This window comes from Mus pahari, chromosome 1, assembly GCF_900095145.1.
Source record: "Mus pahari chromosome 1, PAHARI_EIJ_v1.1, whole genome shotgun sequence".
NCBI lineage: Eukaryota > Metazoa > Chordata > Mammalia > Rodentia > Muridae > Mus > Mus pahari.
This window is the reverse complement of record NC_034590.1, coordinates 147,631,471-147,650,188: the sequence shown is the minus strand read 5'-3', so window position 1 is coordinate 147,650,188 and position 18,718 is coordinate 147,631,471.

Here is an 18,718-nt window from a genome sequence, read left to right as displayed (position 1 = left end):
TGTATTTCCCACCTTTTATTGGTTTTATTTTGAGATAGAGTCTTACAAAGTTGCTTGGCCTAGCCTTAAACTATCTCTGTAACCAGGCATCTCCTGAGCTTACACTCTTCCTGCTTCATCCTCCTCATTAGCTAGGATTATAGGCCTGTACCCCCAGGCCCAGCTACACTTCCAGGTCTTTATGTGTCAATTAGAATTCAGACCCTGCATCTAAGGGTCTATTGGAAAGTCTAGATACTTACCTTTTAAGTAAATGGCCATAGGCCCCTGGGGCAGGAATTTGGGAGTCGGTACAATATATGGTTGCCGTGATATGGTAGGATCTTTTGCCTTGTGGTCGTCTTCAACCAATAGAAATTGGAATCTGAAAGCGGTTTTGTGTTCTGCAAATTGGCAAGGCTGTCTTGATATTTTCTGGGAATGACTTTCCTCAGCCCCTCTCTCACTCATCCTCGTTGACTGGAGATGTGTTCCTAGGAGTTCTGAGCTCTACTCTGCTCTTGCAGCTATCTCAGATCTTGGCTGGCTTGGCTGTACTGTGTTCTTGTTTGTCATGGTACTTCTTCCTTCCTTTTGGCAATGGAGTATTATATCTACTCTCAGTTGGTGGAGCTTAATATCTCCATTGCTATCAGTGAGCTAAATTCTGTAGTAGGCTTCTATATTGTTAGGTACGGTCATTGGAAGTACCTCTGAGCCATTTAGTGACGTTAGATGTGGCTCTCTCATCAGCACGTTTTCAGTGGTCTTTTAAATAGTGTATCCTTTGGCCTCACATCAAACACCCATTTCTGTAAGCTTACATCCCCAAACCTTTAATTTCTTCTTCTCTGTCTTCTGTGGCAATCAGGCGATTCAGTCTCTCAGTGGGAGCCATTCCTGTCTCCAGGCTTCTAGAGTTACCATGGCAGCAAATTCACATTATTTCCTGGGTTGTCAAATCCTGTTTCTCAATAGAGTGACCCTAAGTAAAAAGCACCAAACCAAACTAAACAAACAAACAAACCCCTCTCTATCCAGACACACATCCTGGCCCCCATAATGGGGCACCTTGGTCCCCGCTTGCACACCCTGCGTGGTGTCTTGTGGTTCCTTTTGGCTAAGCTCACTTCCTTTATCTGGCTGACCAGATTCCTGGCCAGACTATGCTGACTCAGTCCTGATTGTAGATCTGACATCCAGGAGAAGAGAGAGGAACCATCTGTTGTCTTTTGGAGAAGAGACCCTTGTGATAACTTCCCGGGGACGGTGCTAATGACTCTTCACGGAAGGGCGGGCTACCTCTGAACACTCAGCGATCAGGGAGCATCCATCCAAATCTTCGAATTCCATGTGTCAGATTTTGCAGATTTTGCCAGATTTTGCAAACTAGAACCCTTAAGTTGGTTAATGTCCCTGTTTTGAGTTTAAATATTCAGTTGTCTTTAAAGTTTGATAACTGTTAAATCCAGTGATTTTTTTTCTTCACCCACAAGATTTACTGTAGAGACATTTTTCATATTTTCTGAATTACAAATTTTCTTAGTTTTTTTTTCTTTTCCTCCTACAGGTCATCAACATATTTGGTAGTAACCATTAAGTGCTATTATTTTTATAGTTATGTCCTTTTCTACATTTCAAACGCTTCAATCAGTGTATCCTTTTCTATACATCATGCCAGATCATCAATGATGAGCTTTTAACCAATGAGTCTGTAACTCGTGCTAATAGTGCACTCCCTGGGCTGAGGCTACCTACCACCAAGGAAGAGGGCCTCAGAACAGCTGAGTGGTGAAAAAATTCAGTCGTCTAGCGTTTTCTTATCACCTGCTTTCTTGGGTTATTTTTGGAACCAAATACTACTCTATGTTTTCTAGACAGCAGGTGCTGAGATGAAACATAAAAGTTAAGATGAAACACGAAAGGGGAAGTTTTGAGTTAGAAACACAAAAGACTTTGGGGGATGTAATAAAGGAGAGAGAAAGAGTGTACAGAAAAAGAGAAGAGGACAGGAATATCCAGACAGAGCCATCAACCTTAGAGGTATCCCAAAGTCTGTCAGTCCATGAGAGTTCTAAAGCAAAGACCACCCACTAGCAGAGTGTAAAGTTGAATGGAGATGAAACCTTTGAAGTACTTCCTTCTTGGTTAGAGTAAGCTTAATAATATGCAGGGTCTAAGCCAGGCAGTGGTGGCACATGCCTTTCATCCCAGGAGTTTGGAGGCAGAGGCAGGCAGATTTCTGAGTTCAAGGCCAGTATGGTTGACAGAGTGAGTTCCAGGACAGCCAGGGCTATACAGAGAAACCCTGTCTTAAAAAACCTTAATAAGTAAGTAAGTAAGTAAGTAAATAAATAAATAAATAAATAAATAAATAAATGCAGGGGCTAAGTTAAATTGACTTTGCAGACAAATAATGGCTTTCTAAGTAGAATTATAACATACAATATTTAAGATAAAATAAAAAGAAAAACAGAACAAAACCCATTAAACTTTTGTCCCTTGTTTACAATGCAAATCTAACCAGGTGTGATGGTTTGCATATGCTCAGCCCAGTGAGTGCACTATTAGAAGATGTGGCCTTGTTGGAGGAAGTGTGGCACTGTGGGGTGGGCTTGGAGACCCTCCTCCTAGCTGCCTGAGGATGCTCAGTCTGTTCCTAGCTTCCTTTGGATCAAGATGTAGAACTCTCAGCTCCTCCTGCACCGTGCCTGCCTGGATGTTGCCATGCTCCCACCTTGATGATAATGGTCTGAACCTCTAAACCTGTAAGCCAGCCCCAATTAAATGTCATTTATAAGACTTGCCTTGGTCATGGTATCTGTTCACAGCAGTAAAACCCTAACTAAGACATCAGGTGTTCTGAATTTTAGTTTGTTACATCTGGAAATTCCATCTGGGTGTGTTTAATTTTAGTTTTCAACTTGATTGAACTGAGAAATGCCTAGGGTATTAGTGAGTTAATCTTTTGGTGTATGAGGACACACAAAGTGGGTTAGGATCCCAGAATATAGAAAACCAGAGAAAGGAGAAAATCAACCCAGTACAGGCGTTCCCTTTTCTTTGAACTTGATCTACCAAGATTCAAGCAAGCAGCCTCCTGCTATCACAGATGGAACTTGGTCTTTCAATGGTTCCTCTCTGCCACTGTCAACTGCATTACCTGAAATATAAGCCAAAATAAACCTTTCCTCTCTCAAGGCTTTTTTCTCACTGGGTATTTAGTCATAGCAACAAGAAAAATAACGAATATACTGATCACTTTATGATATTTCCCAGCTATTTCTGTTTTTATCAGGCAATTATCTTGGAATTTCTTTAAAAAAAAACCAAAACATTGTGACTTGGCTTGACTGGATTGAGTTAAGGTAGACTGGAATATAGTAAGTTCTGGGGTCTACCTATAAATGAGTTTCTTGAAGGGAGAGCTGCGCAGGTCTCAGCATTTGGCATGTCTATTTTCTGCTTAAATGTTGTATCTCTTGCTGAGCACAGTCCAGGAACAACATGAGTTTTCTTACTTGTCATAGCCCTGGTAACTAATGGCGCTTGCCTCGAAGCACCTGTTCTGATGGTACTTATTAAATAGAATTGTAGTTAATGGTTTCAGGAATCTGGCAAATATGGATAAGACAGGAAGAGCCCCGCAGTTGTTTTCTTCTCAGAAGGGTTTTTCTAGATCTTCAATGCCTTTCTGTGGTATAATTATAAGCAAAGGTAAGGAGGGGATGGTCAGCTATACGTGGGAGTCCAAGTTTACAAGCACTGACTTCCATGTCAGAGCCAATTATTTTTGGCATTAATTAAATCCAAGTAAACTAAGTCGGCTGCAGTTGAGGAGTTTCAAATCAGATCCTGTATATGAAGATTGGTGTGAAGTACCAATATATGTGCATCTGCTACCATCTATATATCTTGCACAGAGGGTTCAAAACCCCAAGACTCCATACAGAACTTGTTCTTTTGTTCTAGCACTGACTCTTATTCCAGATCTCCTTTAGCAAGTAAGCCAGAAGTCATTGCCTACCCACCTATAGTATGGAATTTCCAAACCTGGAGAGGGTTCTGTGGGTCTCTGCTTTGTTCTCTGTGGCCTCTGCTTTGGTCCATATCATCTCTGACCAGGATATGAATATGTCAATTATCTTCCTGCCTTTGCTATTGCTTTCTCTCCAATCTGTCTTCTACAGTGTTACCAGGGATTTAGACTTAAACTTTAAAAGAAACTGCACCGGATCTAATCAATCAAATCATGTTATTCTTTTCCTTACTTAAAAACCTTCCTCTTTTCAGGATCATGTCCAAATTCCATCCATTACTCTGCCTGCCAGAGATACTTACTCCACTTTTAAATGTGCAGTCTAAGCTGGGTTTGGAAGTTCAACCCTGTAACTCCAGCTGTGCAGTCCTATAACTCCAGCTGTTTGGAAGGCTGAGGCAGGAAGATAATAAACCTGCTAGGACTACATTTCAGAGCTAGCAAAGGCAACATACCAAGACCCTGTCTTGGAAGGGAGAGGAGAAGGAACAAAAGGGGGCACAGGATCAGGTATTGGAGGGGATAGGAGAGAGGTACTGAGGGTTATGAAATCAAATAAAAGTATGTAGCAGTGGGGGTGGTGAGGAACTGGGCATAGTCACTGGAAGGTCCCAGACTACAGGGAAGAGAGAGACTCCCAGGAACCAACTGGGATCACTTTAGCCAAAATGTGCAGTAGATGGGAAATCTGTAGAGACCACCTCCAGTAGATAGGCATGTCCCCCTCCCAGTTGAGGGATGGGGCCACCCACCCATCAGTTTTTAACCCCGAAAGGTTCCTGTCCAAAGAAAAGACAGGGACAAAAAATGAAGCAGAGGTTGAAGGAAGGGCCATCCAGGGACCACCCCACCTGGGGATCCATCCTGTCTGCAGACAACAAACCCCAACACTGTTGCTGTTGCCATGAAGTGCTTGCTGACAGGAAACTGGTGTGACTGTTTCCTGGGAGGTTCTGCCAGCACCTGACCAATGTAGATGTGGGTGCTTGAAGCCAACCATCAGACTGAGCTCTGGGACCCTGGTGGGGCAGCTGGGGGAAGGACTGGAGGAGCAGAGGGAGATTGAAACCCCATAGGAAGAACAATGTCAGCTGGCTGTGGCCGGACCACTCAGTGCTCCCATGGACTAGACCACCAATCAAGGAGTGTACAGGGAGGGATCCATGGCTCCAGATACATATGTAGCAGAGAATGGCCTTGTCTGACATCAATGGGAGGGGAGGCCCTTGGTCCTATGGAGACTTGATGCCCCAGCATGGGAGGATGCTGGAGCAGTAGGATGGGTGGGTGGGGGAAAAGGGAAGGAAGGAGAGGGTGGATGGGATGGGGCTGTGTGTGGAGGGGTAACCTGGAAGGGGGATATCATTTGAGATGTAAACAAATGGAATGATTAATTAAAAAAATTAAAGTAAAAGAATTTACCTCTGCACCCCCAAGGGCTCAAGGAACACAGAGAAAGAGTGGGTAAAAAGGATGTGAGAGCCAGAAAATGGGATGGAATGCTGTGAATGAATGCTATGCAAAGCCTTCTGGACCGAGAGGGGTCATTACACTCCTGAACTCTCTGCAGCTATGGCTGCCTGTATGAGATCTGAAGAGTATCAAGCCAACAAAAGCAGTCAACATTCCAAGAGGCAGCACTGATAAAACATAGTGGGTTACAAAATAAAGGGGATGGAGGGCATAAAGGGAGAAAAGGACATGTTGTGGGGTCCCTGGGAGGAGTGGAAGAGGGAGGTTAGTGAGTATATGATCAAGGTAAGTTGTTTACATGTATGACATCATCAAGGAATAAACAAGAGACATTCAATTAAAAAAAGAAAAAGATAGTCAGGCATGGTAGTGCACACCTTTAATCTCAGCACTCAGGGGGAGGCAGGTGCAGGTGGATCACTGTGAGTCTGAGGTCAACCTTTTCTATATAGCAAGTTCAAGGACATGCAGTGCTACACAGAGAAACCCTGTCCAAAAAAAAAAAAAAAAAAGATGCAATCTCTTCAATCTATTCATATCATTCTCCATTTGTGGTAGGATAAAGTCAGGCCTCTTTGCACAAGTATTAAGGCCCTCTGGCTCTGGACATGTCACATCCCCTCTGCTGTGACTTACAGTCTCATAACACGCCATGCTCTAGAATGCTTGTCCATCTTTCTTCAAGCTGGCCTCTTTCCCTGAGGTTGCTTTAATCTCACCTTTCCTTTTGTCTAGATGAGTGGTTCTCAGACTTTTTTTTTGGAGTGCCAGTCCCCTTAAAATTTTGCTAGAATTGAGATGCTGACTTGTGAGCTTGCACATTGGTTCTGTAATTGTCTGTCTGTCCTTTCTTCTTCCCTTCCCTCTCTCCTCTCATTCTCCTAGCCTTCTGCACTCTCTCCTCCCTCCCCTTTGTTTGCAATGAAAACTGGCCTGCTAGGCTAGTCAATTGCACGTGTCACACAGTTGATACCACGACTGTTACATTGACCACACTGAGTACCCAAAGATGTGCCCAACATTTACCTGTCAACCGTCTGCAATACGCAGTCTTCCCCGAAGCCTTTCCTTAACTTTCCTGGAAGACCTGGTTACTTTCTTCCTACTCCTACAGTCCACGATGCCTGTGCCAGGAAGTTTTAGGTTTCTGCTGCCATTTGTTTGTTCATTGTGTGTGTGACATACATTGTAGTCATTTAGGAAGAGAGAATCTTATTTGTCAGATCTCCATCGGATGGCCTATAGGCAAGTCTGTGGAGCATTTTCTTGATGAATGATTTACTGGGAGGATCCAGCCCATTATGCAGGGTGTCACCCCTGGGAAGATGGTTTTGGATGATTCAAGAAGGCAAGCTGAGTAAGCTGAGGGGAACAAACCAGCAAGCCCTGTTCCTCCAGGCTCGGAGGTCTCTCCCCTGGCTTCCTTCAGTGATAGACTTTGACTTGACTTGTAAGCCAAAGAAGCACTCTCTCTGCAGGTTGTCTTGGTCAGAGAATTCTGTCATAGCAAAAGAAAGCAAAGACAAAATGCCCTTTATCCAAAACACTTAACATTTTATTGCTGTTCCTCCCCCCCCACACACACACACCCCACCCCCGTTGCTTTTGTTTTCTATTTCTACTTCAGGGAGGGACTGCATTCCTATTTTAGGATTACAAGCCCTTACTGTAGCAGTTTGCCTAGAGTAGACGCTCAGTAAAAAGCCCATTGGATGGATGAGTGTAGAGTCATCTTTGGAAAGCAAAGCAGATATGCATGTTGGATTCTCTTTCTCCACTTTCTGCGGTAAGTTAAGTATTTTAAATTAGCATCCCTTGGATTCCCTTGACTGCAAATAGCAGTGAATTTGTCCTCTGTGATGGATTTAAATAGCTGATAAGGATAATAGAGATGATTCAGCCTGGGCTGTCTTCTGTTCCATTTTGTTTGCCTTTAGATCTTCTACTGCATATTGGCTTCTTCCAGCTTGTTAGGTTTGGTGGCCCTGGCCAACCAACTTCAGCAACAACAAACAAACAAACAAACAAACGATAAATGGTGTGTCCAGGTTATGATGCAGAGGAGCAAGACTGCTACCAGGAGTGAGAGAGAAGTCTTAATCACTTTCATAAAGGACAACTTGTAATGTAAAAGAAAAAGTTGTCATCAGTAGTGAGTGGGCAAAGAGAGGCAGACAGACGAGCTGAGAGCGGAATCGGTACAAGGAAGCTAGCTAGACACATCTTCGGTCTTTACTCCACTAGTAACAAGGGCTTGGGCAGTCTCTGGAGTATCTGTGTGCCACAATTCCACGCATGCCTTTCTGAACGCACGCTGTCCTCCCCTAATAGAGAGTCATTCAAGCCATGCGCAAAGCTTCGCTCACAGTGAGCTTTATGCGCCTTCCTAGGGCAAGGCATGGCTTCGGACTCATTCACTAGCTTTGGCTCTCTCCTCCATAAAGCAAGACCGACAATAGCACCTACCTCACAGCATAGCTGCGAGGCTTCAACAGGAGCTTGCTTGCTTGCATGGCTGAGAAGTGGCAGGGCAGGAAGCCTGTAGACTGTAGAAGAGTTCTACTCTCAGTCAATGGGATTTCTGGGCTCGTACTCCTTCACTAGATCTATGAAGTTCTATTCATAGGGGCGGGGGTTGGGGGCTGCAGCACAAAGGTGCAGTCTTGCCTTGCTCACCACAGCCCGTTATTACATAAGAGCAGTTGGACCGCAGTTCCCCTGAGAGAGGCAGGGAAGGAAGAGCCCAGTGAGAGAGGGCGCAGAGGCCCGCATGTAACAACTGTCATTAGAGTTGGGGAAACTCCTGGGAGAATTTTTGTTTTTCCTTTTAATGGTTTACCTAAAAGAAATGGCCCCCTTTGAAAGAAATTAAAGACCATTTCCTGACCCTGTTTCCTCCTGATCCTGCCCTTAGCCGACTTACTTTGCAATTCTTACCCCCAAAGCCCTGTCCTGACTATGTGATGTAGAAGTTAGCCCTGTCTCCCGTTATCTCACTCCAATTTCTTGGTCGCCTTAGGAAATGCAAACTAACTTTAATATTGGTTTAAGCAAAAACAGAACAGGATTAACTGGATGCTGAGAAGAAATAGAAAACACCCCCTCAAATGCTCAAACAAACAGAGGAAATCAGGGGGAGTTGTGTTCCCATTTCTTGGCGCCCCAGCAGGACTTTCGCAGAGCAGTACCCTGTCACTTGGCTGGTGACTTTTACCTCTTGTGTCTGTCAAGGATCTCTGAGATTGAATAGCAGCATGACTCGAAAAATGTATACAGTACTCTTATTCTTGTGGGCTAATGTGAGGTGTAAACAACCAGAACAACTCCTCCACTGGAACAAAACAAAACAACAACAAAAACAACAACACCCTCACAAAACAAAGTTTAGAAACCACGAGGCAAAGTGAGGAGGAACAGTTTTCTTCTCTGTTGAGGCTTTATGGTTTATTGTTTTGTGGTTATTTTCACATACCTTACAATTGTTCTGTCTTTGTCTCAATAGTCATCAAGGAAAATATTGAAAATGAACACATTGTCTGTTCCCTGGCTGCCACATTCAGAACTCTGAAATCATTGTTAGTGGGGTCTAATGGGTCTGCCAGTCAGATTGCTAAGTGAGGAGATTCTTCAGCATCTGGAGAGAGAGCCAGAGGAGCTGAGGCATCATGGGAGCTCAGAAGTCCGGATAATAATAAAAAAAAACTTAATATCTTTTAGTTCATTCGATTCAAGCAACAGCTCTGTGAGGTAAGCTTTCTGTTTCCCATTCTGTAGATGAGGAAATCCAGGCTTACATCCTCTTGCCCAAGGTTACCTAACTAATAATAAATGAGGAAGTGTTATTTCAATCCATACAACCAGAACAAAACCAGAGCCAACATTTATTAAGCATTTGACACTTTCTAGGAAATCTTACAGGCTTGGGTATTTTAGCTCATTTAATCTCCTGAGCCGCCCTAGAGACATGGACTGTGAACTTTTCATTTACAGGTGAAGACTCTGAAATATTCCAAGAGAATTCCTATATGCCCAACTCAAAGCCAGCACACTGGCAGGAGATGGGGGTTCCCATCTGTATTTTAGTCTTGCGAGGGGTCTTCATGCCCTGGGCGTTATCATTGTGCCTCTGGCATAAAGCTCCTGGGTTTCAGAAGGCTGGTTGTATGAGCTTTGCAGTAGACTGTTCTGGCAATTAAATTAGTATTAGCAATTACACTGTATTCACTGGTAGAGATGTTGTTCCAGAAGTTGAGTCAGAGGACTTTTTTTTTTTTAGAGAGAGAAAATATACTATATTCAATATTTCCTTTTAAAACTTGATTCTCTAATCTTTTTCTGCCTCAGGGTTATACTGTTGAGAGAAAATGACTGAATGTCTGCCTCTAGGGCTTTCCAATGTTGCTCACGTGGCTGGGGCAATTTTAGGCTCTAAGAGGTAGCAGAGACCAATCCCTGAACTGGGTGCCAAGCCAAGAGATCTCCAAGGTCATTTCCAAGGAGAAGAATCAATATGTCTGGAGAAGTGGGATCCAGCTCAGAAAGCTGGGTCACGACTGGGCCATCACAGGCATTTCTCTGGCTGGTACAGGCTGTCATTGACCCTTGTAGATGTTAAAGGTCAGTGCATATCAGTGCAGGTTATATTTACACCGTGGGCTAAAATTAACTGGCATGCTCTCCTGGCAACAAGGAGGATATAAGGTTCCCGATTTATCCGGCGATGCTAATTTTGGCAAAACCCAAAATGGTTCTTGTGTTCTCAATGGATAGGCATTCAACTAGAATAACATCCTTTCCCTTCCTTTCCCTCTTCTATTCATTATAGGAAATTTCAAATATAAACCTAGCTGATTTTGGTTCAGCACAAATTCTTACAAATATGGAAGTCTTAATGGGGGTCTTGTAAGTTCCAAGGGCTTAGCAACTCCTCAATCTAGAACAAATCACAAGAATAACATGTTAACACAGTTTTCAGCAAAGATCCAAGAACAGTGAGCCACTCAGCGGAACATTTGCATTGTGCTCCTGGGCTATTCATGGGAGGGTAGAGGAGGCCTGCTATTCATGGTGAAGGCAGCTCTAGACCTCCTTTGAGTCTGTCCTGAAGAAGAGGGATGACCTGTGTGTATGGATTCAACATGAAAGACTAAGGAGATCCATTATCAAAATCTACCCAAGAGTTGTACTGGGACATGGGCCAGGCACTTATGATACAGCCAATAGAGAGCAGACTATGTAAGACAACGACTCTGGATAGGTTTTAAAGTAAACCTGGTTCAAACTGCATGGATGGTCTCCTTGGAGAGCAGAGAGAGGATTTGCATTTTCTGATCAGCTCTCGGCTTGTCCTGAAAGGGAGACCAGTGGCCATAAAACTTAAATAAAGTGCCTGGTGTCTGGAGATAACTAAAAGACTTAAATAAAGTGCCTGGCGTCTGGAGAGGACCAAAAGAATCAACATGGGGGATGTGAGAGAAGTGTCACCTGGGAAGAACAGGAAAGTCTCAAGGGGAAGCGACTGTGATATTAAGGTGTTGGAGAGGCATACTGGAAAAATGAAAGAAAACCATCTGTTTTTCTAGATTTAAAGATATATGTCTGAAAAACGAAACTTTCCCCTTTTTCTCTTGCCGGCCTCTGTAAGTGTGTGTTTACTGATATCAAGCTAGGACTCTGCCTGTGTCAGGTACTTTTTTTCCTTCCACTTATTTACATGATGGCTTATTATTGCATCCTTTGATATGCATGCAAAAGAATCCACCACATCTTAGAGTTAATTTTTAACCTAGTATTTCATGTGTTGAGCTTTACAGCGAAGTTACGAAGGAAGGTCTAGTTTTCCAGGGCTTTTGTGAATTCATTTTGTCATTCATAGCTTTGATATTTCTTCAACTAATTTTGTAGGGTCTGAGTTACTTGATTCAACTTTCTCAGACTCAGGTCATTCCTTTGTTTGAACAGCATGTATTAAATCAATAATATTTTCCCCAATGAATTAAAATGTCAATTTATGGATTGTCTAAATGTATTTGAGTGTGTACTGTATTTAAATTAGAAATACATTTGTTTAATTGACTTATTACCACATTTCTTAAATTAGTGTGGTTTTATAATGTGTGTTAATGTTCACCCATCCATTTTAAATTTTAGAGTGCTTTTAGCAAGTTGAGATTTTTTTTTTTCATATATAAACCTTTGACTTGGCTTGTTTTAACTTCAAATAGTTTCTATTGGTAATTTAAAATTTTAATTTTATGTGTGCAGCTATTTTACTTGCATGTTTGTCTGTGTATCCTGTGAGAACCTTGTACCCACAGAGGACGGCGGAGGGCATCAGATCCCTTGGAATTAGATGGTTGTGAGTTGCCATGTGGGCTGTAGGATTTAATCCAGGTCTTCTGGCAGAGAAATAAATGCTCTTAAACCACTGAGCCATTTCTCCAGTCTCCGTTTGGTAATTTTATTGGAAAGTATTTCAAAATTATAAATCCATTTTGTAAAAATTGTCCATTTTATGACCTGAGAATTTCCTATCCAACAACAAAGCAACCATTCCACTTGCTCACATTTTTTGGTGCCTCTCCAAAAATGTTCCTTGTCCTTTCTATGGGGATTACCAGAGCCCCGTGCACACTAGAGGAGAGATCTGCCAGTAAGTTACACTCTCAGCCCCAATATGTTCTTAATAAACAACATATATGAAAGACTGTGGTCTGGGTATGAAATCTCTTCCACAGGCTCATAGACTTTTTCTGGGGCTGGTGGTGCTATTTTGGGAAGTTCTCAAAACATTAGGAGAAGGACCTACATGGAAAAAGTGGATCACTTGAGGACGTGTGCTTAGAGGCTATATTGTGTCCTGGTCCTTTCTTATTTTCCCCAGTCCTGACCATTGGACTGCCCCACTCCTTTCTGGTTGACTGTTGTGTAGTAGTTTCTTCCTAGATTGAAACATTCCACTCTACAGGGAAGTTCCTGAGTACAGGAAGTAAACAACTCAAAATAGCTTCAGGAAGTCCCTGAAACTGACCAGATTCCCTAGGCCCCTCTACTCTGTGAGTAAACACTAGAGACTCCTGAGAAGTATCCTTGAAGAAGCCAAACTTCAAAGGAGACTCAGACCAGCAGAGTTGCCCAGAAGATGTGTATGTAGATCAATTCATCCACTTGGAAAGAACATTCTCCAAACTGTCCAGCTGCCTATGTGCTATGTGTTGTGCTCTAGGTTCCTAGCTGGGCCTTGGTGATGTAGCTGTCTTTGAGTCATTTCTGTTCCTGTAAGTAACCCCTTACCCATATTCTTGTAATTAATCCCAATAAAACTCATTGTTCACCAAGTTGGACTTCCGTGGTAGTCATACTTTGGTCTTTTGTGGGCTTCAGCTAAGTGTAGGCTTCAGCCCCCCAGCAAAAGTCTGTCACACAACACATGTGTATGGATTTGAGGTCATTTACTTGATTATGGGTAATGTACCGGTAGCTACATCACTGAAGAAAATGTACAACCACATCCAGAGGTCTTTGACTGCCAAAGCTTTTTAGGGATGGGAACTCAAGAATGAAGGGACTGCTTGCTCAGGCATGGTAAGCTTGGCTCTGGCAGGCCTTACCCTTCTCTCCCATTCCATCTGCCTCCCTAAAAACCTTTCGATTAAATTCCTAAAGCTAGCCACCAAGGTCTATTTAGTCCCTTCTTCCTTGTGAGGCTGACTATCAAGGTCCAGCTATCAAAGTATTGGAGTTCAGCAATCAAGGCCCCCTTTGTCTCACCTAATTAACATGCACATCATCTTTACACAGGGTTCCACCCCACCCCCACCCACACCCCTGTGTACCTTTATAAACTGCCGTTTTCCCTTGTGTCATGTCTGTCTCCTCTATCTAGAGGCAGTAGCCCTTTGTCCTCTGGGACAAATGCCCCTCCTCCCTCTCTCTCGTTCTCTTCCCCTTCTCCCTCATTCTGTCTCATGTCTTGGTCTCTTATTCCCTGCCCTCTGTACCCCTGGGGCAAATAAATCTCCTTTGTGCTGAGACGTTGATCTTGGGGATCCTGAGCTGATACTCTTCCATGATCCCCTCCTCTATATGTGTTGGAATCCTGATGGGCTCCGTCTTGTGCCGGTCTTGTATGGGCAATGGTCCACGTCTAAAGCACAACATTTCACAGTGCTCATCCCCACACTCCCCTTACACCTTTCTCCTGCTGACTCTTATTTTTGACCTTCAATCTCATCTTCTCTTGCTTTTTACAACCCTTTAATTCCTTATAGCCCATTCTAGTATCTACTTTGTACTCCAGTTAATTCACAGACTGCATTCCCTCCGCTACTTCCTGTGCCCTGTAAATTATTGCCTGAGATCACTGCAAATTGTTTTCAGTGTCTTAGGAAATTATATAGAATATAGTTTCTTGGTTATAGTTTGAGAGGCAATTGAATTTTATGATTTTATATTAACTTCTTTGTTGCTTATTAGTTATAAGTCTAGTTGCTGGCAGTAATTGAATTAGGGTTTGTAGGACTTTTCTTTGATTACCACAGTCTGTACCATTTCATGATCGCTATTGACACTTTGCAACAATATGCTTCTGTTTTTCTCCCAGACTTTAGGACCTAGTTGACCTCCATTTATAATTGCAGGCAGATCTAGCTCAGGGCTTGGGGAAAGAAAGGGAAGAAAAAAAAAAGGTAAATCTGAAACCAAGCTTTTGAAGAACAGTGTGTTCCTCTGAATGCTCTGTAGAGGGGAGTTGCTAAGTATATTAGTTATATAAAGGTTTGATCTCTGATCCCAGGGGAGCTGTCGTGTTGTTTGTTTGTTTGTTTGTTGTTTTTTGAGTAGCTCATGACTATGTATCTTAAATAAATAAAAAGTATGTATATTATAAATCTGTTACTGTAATGTTTTTTGTTTAAATAGTTACATATAAGATTTAGATAATCAAGCCAGACGTGGTGGCACACACCTTTAATCCCAGCACTTGGGAGGCAGAGGCAGGCGGATTTCTGAGTTCGAGGCCAGCCTGATCTACAGAGTGAGTTCCAGGACAGCCAGGGCTACACAGAGAAACCCTGTCTTGGAAAAGAAAAAAATTTTAGATAATCAAAAGTTCTAAATAGTTACCCACATAGTTGACATTTCTAAGCTCTTCATTCTTTTGTGTTTACTCAAATTTGTGCTAAGTTATTTGAAGTTCCCACAGCTCATTGATGTTCTTTCCCTTTTTTTCCAGCCTCCATTTTCTTCCCTCTTTCTCTCCCCCTTCCTACCTTCCCTCTTTCCCTTCCTTTCTACCTCCCCCTCCCTCGCCTCTCCTTGCCCTTTCTTTTTACCTTCCTTCTTCCCTATCTCTTTCTGAAACAGGTCTTACCATGTATCACATCTGGCCTTGAATTCATGGAATCCTCCTGCCTCTGCCTCTAGAAGGTTGGGTCCCCCTTCAGCTCTGCTAATGTCTAGTCTTCTGTCTCATTGTCCTCAGTCCATTTTCATATGCGTTCATCTTTTCTTCCAAAGTAGTTTGGAAACTACTCGAGACATTGGAGTGCTTTTCTTACTTTTCTATGAGTCTATTTAATTTTTATTATAAAGAATTTAGTTACAATAGTAGCTGTCTTAGTGACTTTGCTGATTTTAATGATTGTGTAAGTTCTGAGTTAGCTTTAATTATTTTTCTCCTTATTATGGGTTGCATTTCCCTCCTTTGTATGGTTGACAACTTTGGAGAAGATCATAGACGTTGCAAAACTATTTTTTTTTTGTTCTGGCATGCAATTGTGTTATTTGAAAATGCTTTTAGATTTTACTTGTAAGACTTGCTAAGCAAGACTGGAACAATATTTTAGTGGGCTATTACCATTGCCCACCACTGAAGTCTCTCTTTTCTGCTTCGTGAATCTGTTCTGGCTGGGGATTGCCGGGTGCTATTATCGCAGATCCATTCTGTGGTTCTTTGAGCAGCTTCATGCGGTTCCTTGTCATGCCGGCACTGCCCAGCGTCAGCTGAATGCTCGGGAGGACTGTTTTATTTCCTCTTTAGTATTATACCTTACAAACTCTAGTTGCTTTTTCTCACGCTGTCGATCCAAGAGGGAGTGGACGTGGCTGAGTTGTCTCCGAAGGAGACCTTGGTAGCACGCTTTGGGAGAAGTAGCTAATGGTCTCAGAGCTTTCTCCGAAAGGACTCACTTTCCCACAGAGCTTAGATGGAGATGACATCCCAGCTGGGCCGTTCTTTTACGTATCAAGGACAGATTTATAGCCATGTTCCCTGCCACCCTCTGTGGGAATTAGAGGGAATGATAAGTCCATCAGCTGACTCCAATCAGCAAGGCTTCCAGGCTTCCCTGACATATCGGATTTATGAGTTGCAAATTCCGTAGGCTTTGGAACCAAGCTGCCATTCCCATCTGAAGTAAATAGGAATTAGCTTGTGGTACTGAAGTTTTGTTTCCCAGCCTGGCACCTCCTGCAAAAATAGAAATATCAGTGCCTGGTGCTACTGGAGAATGCCAGCTGATACCGTGAGCTGGAAGATTTTGCTAGCTGGCAGGCTGCCATTGCCGACAGGGAAATCATCCCCGCGTGATAAGACAACAACAAGCGATGTCCCAGTGGCTGAGATTAAAGTGGACCCTGCCTTGTGACAGTAGTGCTTCCAGCTCCACATGGCAGTCTCTTGTGCTAAATATTCATATGCTTATTTATTCTCTCTTGGGCCTCATCTGAAATCAGACGGTTTAGGCACAAACCATCTCCCATTTGCCAAATAAAAATTAGTAGGCTCTGGCTGAGTCGTTCAGGCGTGGAGGGAAAGATGAATCTGTAATCAATTGATCTCTAGAAGAACTCTGTGTCTAAGGTCTAGGAGGTGTATCCATTTAAGCTCTGATTTGGGGTGCGGGGTTGTATTTTTCCCAAGCTAACAGTGCATACACGTGTGTTGAATGAGTAAACAGATGAATGAAAGTTGCTTTTTAAAAATGATTCAGCATGTAGCCTAGGGAGGTGGATAGAAGACCCTCATGCCCATAGCTGGTCTGTGTTAGCGTGAGTCCACCTGGTCATAACTGAGGATGCTGTGTGTGCATGTGAGAGCAAGGGGGTGGGGCGGGAGGAGAAAGAGGATGGTGGGAAGAGAGAAGGAGAAGGGCGAGGGAAGGGGGAAGAATGACAGAGAGACACCAGAGGCTGGCTGGCCATAGGCTCTCCTGTGAGTCCTCTGGAAGTCTGCCTGATAGCCCCCTTCACGGAGCCCCATTACTGCTTATATCAACTGAAGAGCTTATGGGCTTTAAAGCCTCAAAGTAAAACAGGTTCTGGTAATTTATGTCTCTTTGACAGGACCATGGAAAGGGAACGTAGAAAGTAACTGACTCCGGTAGAACTACTGGATGAAGCTCTGTCTCTCTAGGCCCTTCCTTGGTCGGACAGTCTCAGGACTGGCTGAAGATCGGGAGCATCGGTCCCTGCCACATCTCTGCCTCCATCTGGATGTGAGCAGATTCTGGATGACTGTGTGGTCAGATCTTAGAAGTCCTGAGGGCCAGAGCTCCTGTGTGGTTGTAAGGAAGGATTGACTACTCCCAGTCACCTCTGAGGTCATGCCGGGAATCTGGTTAGTCACTGCTCCAAGAGGAGTGTGAGATAGAGGACACAGAAGTCCCCAGGATACCCCAGTTTGATACTCTGCAGCCCAGCTAATTGTGCTGAGAGAAAAGTAAACAACAGACTCGCGAGAACTTGGGAAACTACCTAACCCTAACCCTGGAGATCTTGTCTTTAGGAAGAGCATGCCTTCTGCCCAGTTTTTCCTAGTTAGCCTCACCAAGACACAAATATCTTGGCTCTGCAGCTTAGTCTGAGGTAGCCCTTCACCAACACGGAGTTACTATTGTCGGGGTTATTAAGCCGGGGCCTTGGCCCTGCTGACCCCCATAAGCTAGGTTTAGCCACCCATCCCTAACAGGCTGCTTTAAAAAGGAAAAGTAATATCTTTTTCTATGAGGTCTCACCTGTCAATTATAGGACTGAATATCTGGGCAAATGAAGTCCGGTCCGTTTAGAAAGCTTTCCCCACAGCTGTCTTGCAGGGTGCCCGCCTGTGCTTTCTTCTAGCAGTTTTAGCATTTCCGGTTTCACATTGAGGTTTGGAGTTGGACTTCCGGCAGGGCAGTAGGTAGGGTGTCTAGTTTCATTCTTCTACACGCAGATGCCCAGTTTCAGAGCTACAGGCAATTACCAACTGCTGAGAGATAGAGAATTAGCCTTCTTCAGAGATGAGCCCCTAAATGGTTATTCAATCCCAAGAATTCAGCCCTAAAAATATTCATAGGAGCAACACTAAAGAGAGTTGGCAAGCTGCATTTATACATTTATTTGCATATATACCTAACAATAGTAACTAAAGGAAAATAGGCCGTGAATTTGAGAGGGGGTGAGTGTGTTTGGCACACAGGACTCTTTGGAGGGGGAGGGGTAATATAGTTAAAATTTTATAAAGGAAGATGTGAGAGTGATCCAGTGCGGCCACATTGGGAAGAGAAACAGAGAGATGTGGTGTGACCCTGTGGGAATGTCCTCAGGATCCTGACATGAGTGTGAAGTCTGGACAGAAGGAGAGGTGTGCAGAGCTAAGCAGGAATCTGGTCACGGTGTGGCTCTGGTCATGTCTAGGCTTCGGTCTCCTCTGCAGGGTAGAGGACAGACTGTCAGAACTGTGTGGAGCCTCGCACCAGTGGGCATGCTCCTTCTTAGGCTTCAGCTTTTCTTCTGATACGCAGTGCCCGAGGGAGATTTCGGTTTCTTCAGCACCCTTGTTTCCATAGTCCTGGAACTGGCAAGAGAGGGAAGTATCTTCTCAGAGCATTTTCATTCGGAAGCCGGGAAGGTTGTTACCCCGGCATACGCACAGTCGGCTGTAACTTGGCTTGTAATAAAGAATACAATAATAATAATAATAATAATAATAATAATAATAATAATAATAATAATAATGTCTGTATTTTAAATTGAATCTATATATACAGATTTTAGAGATCCAGAAATATTGCATTTTAGGTGTTTTTTTAAAATGTTAAATATAAGCCAGGCGTGGTGGCGCACGCCTTTAATCCCAGCGCTCAGGAGACAGAGGCAGGCGGATTTCTGAGTTTGAGGCCAGCCTGGTGTACAAAGTGAGTTCCAGGACAGCCAGGGCTATACAGAGAAACCCTGTCTCAAAAAACC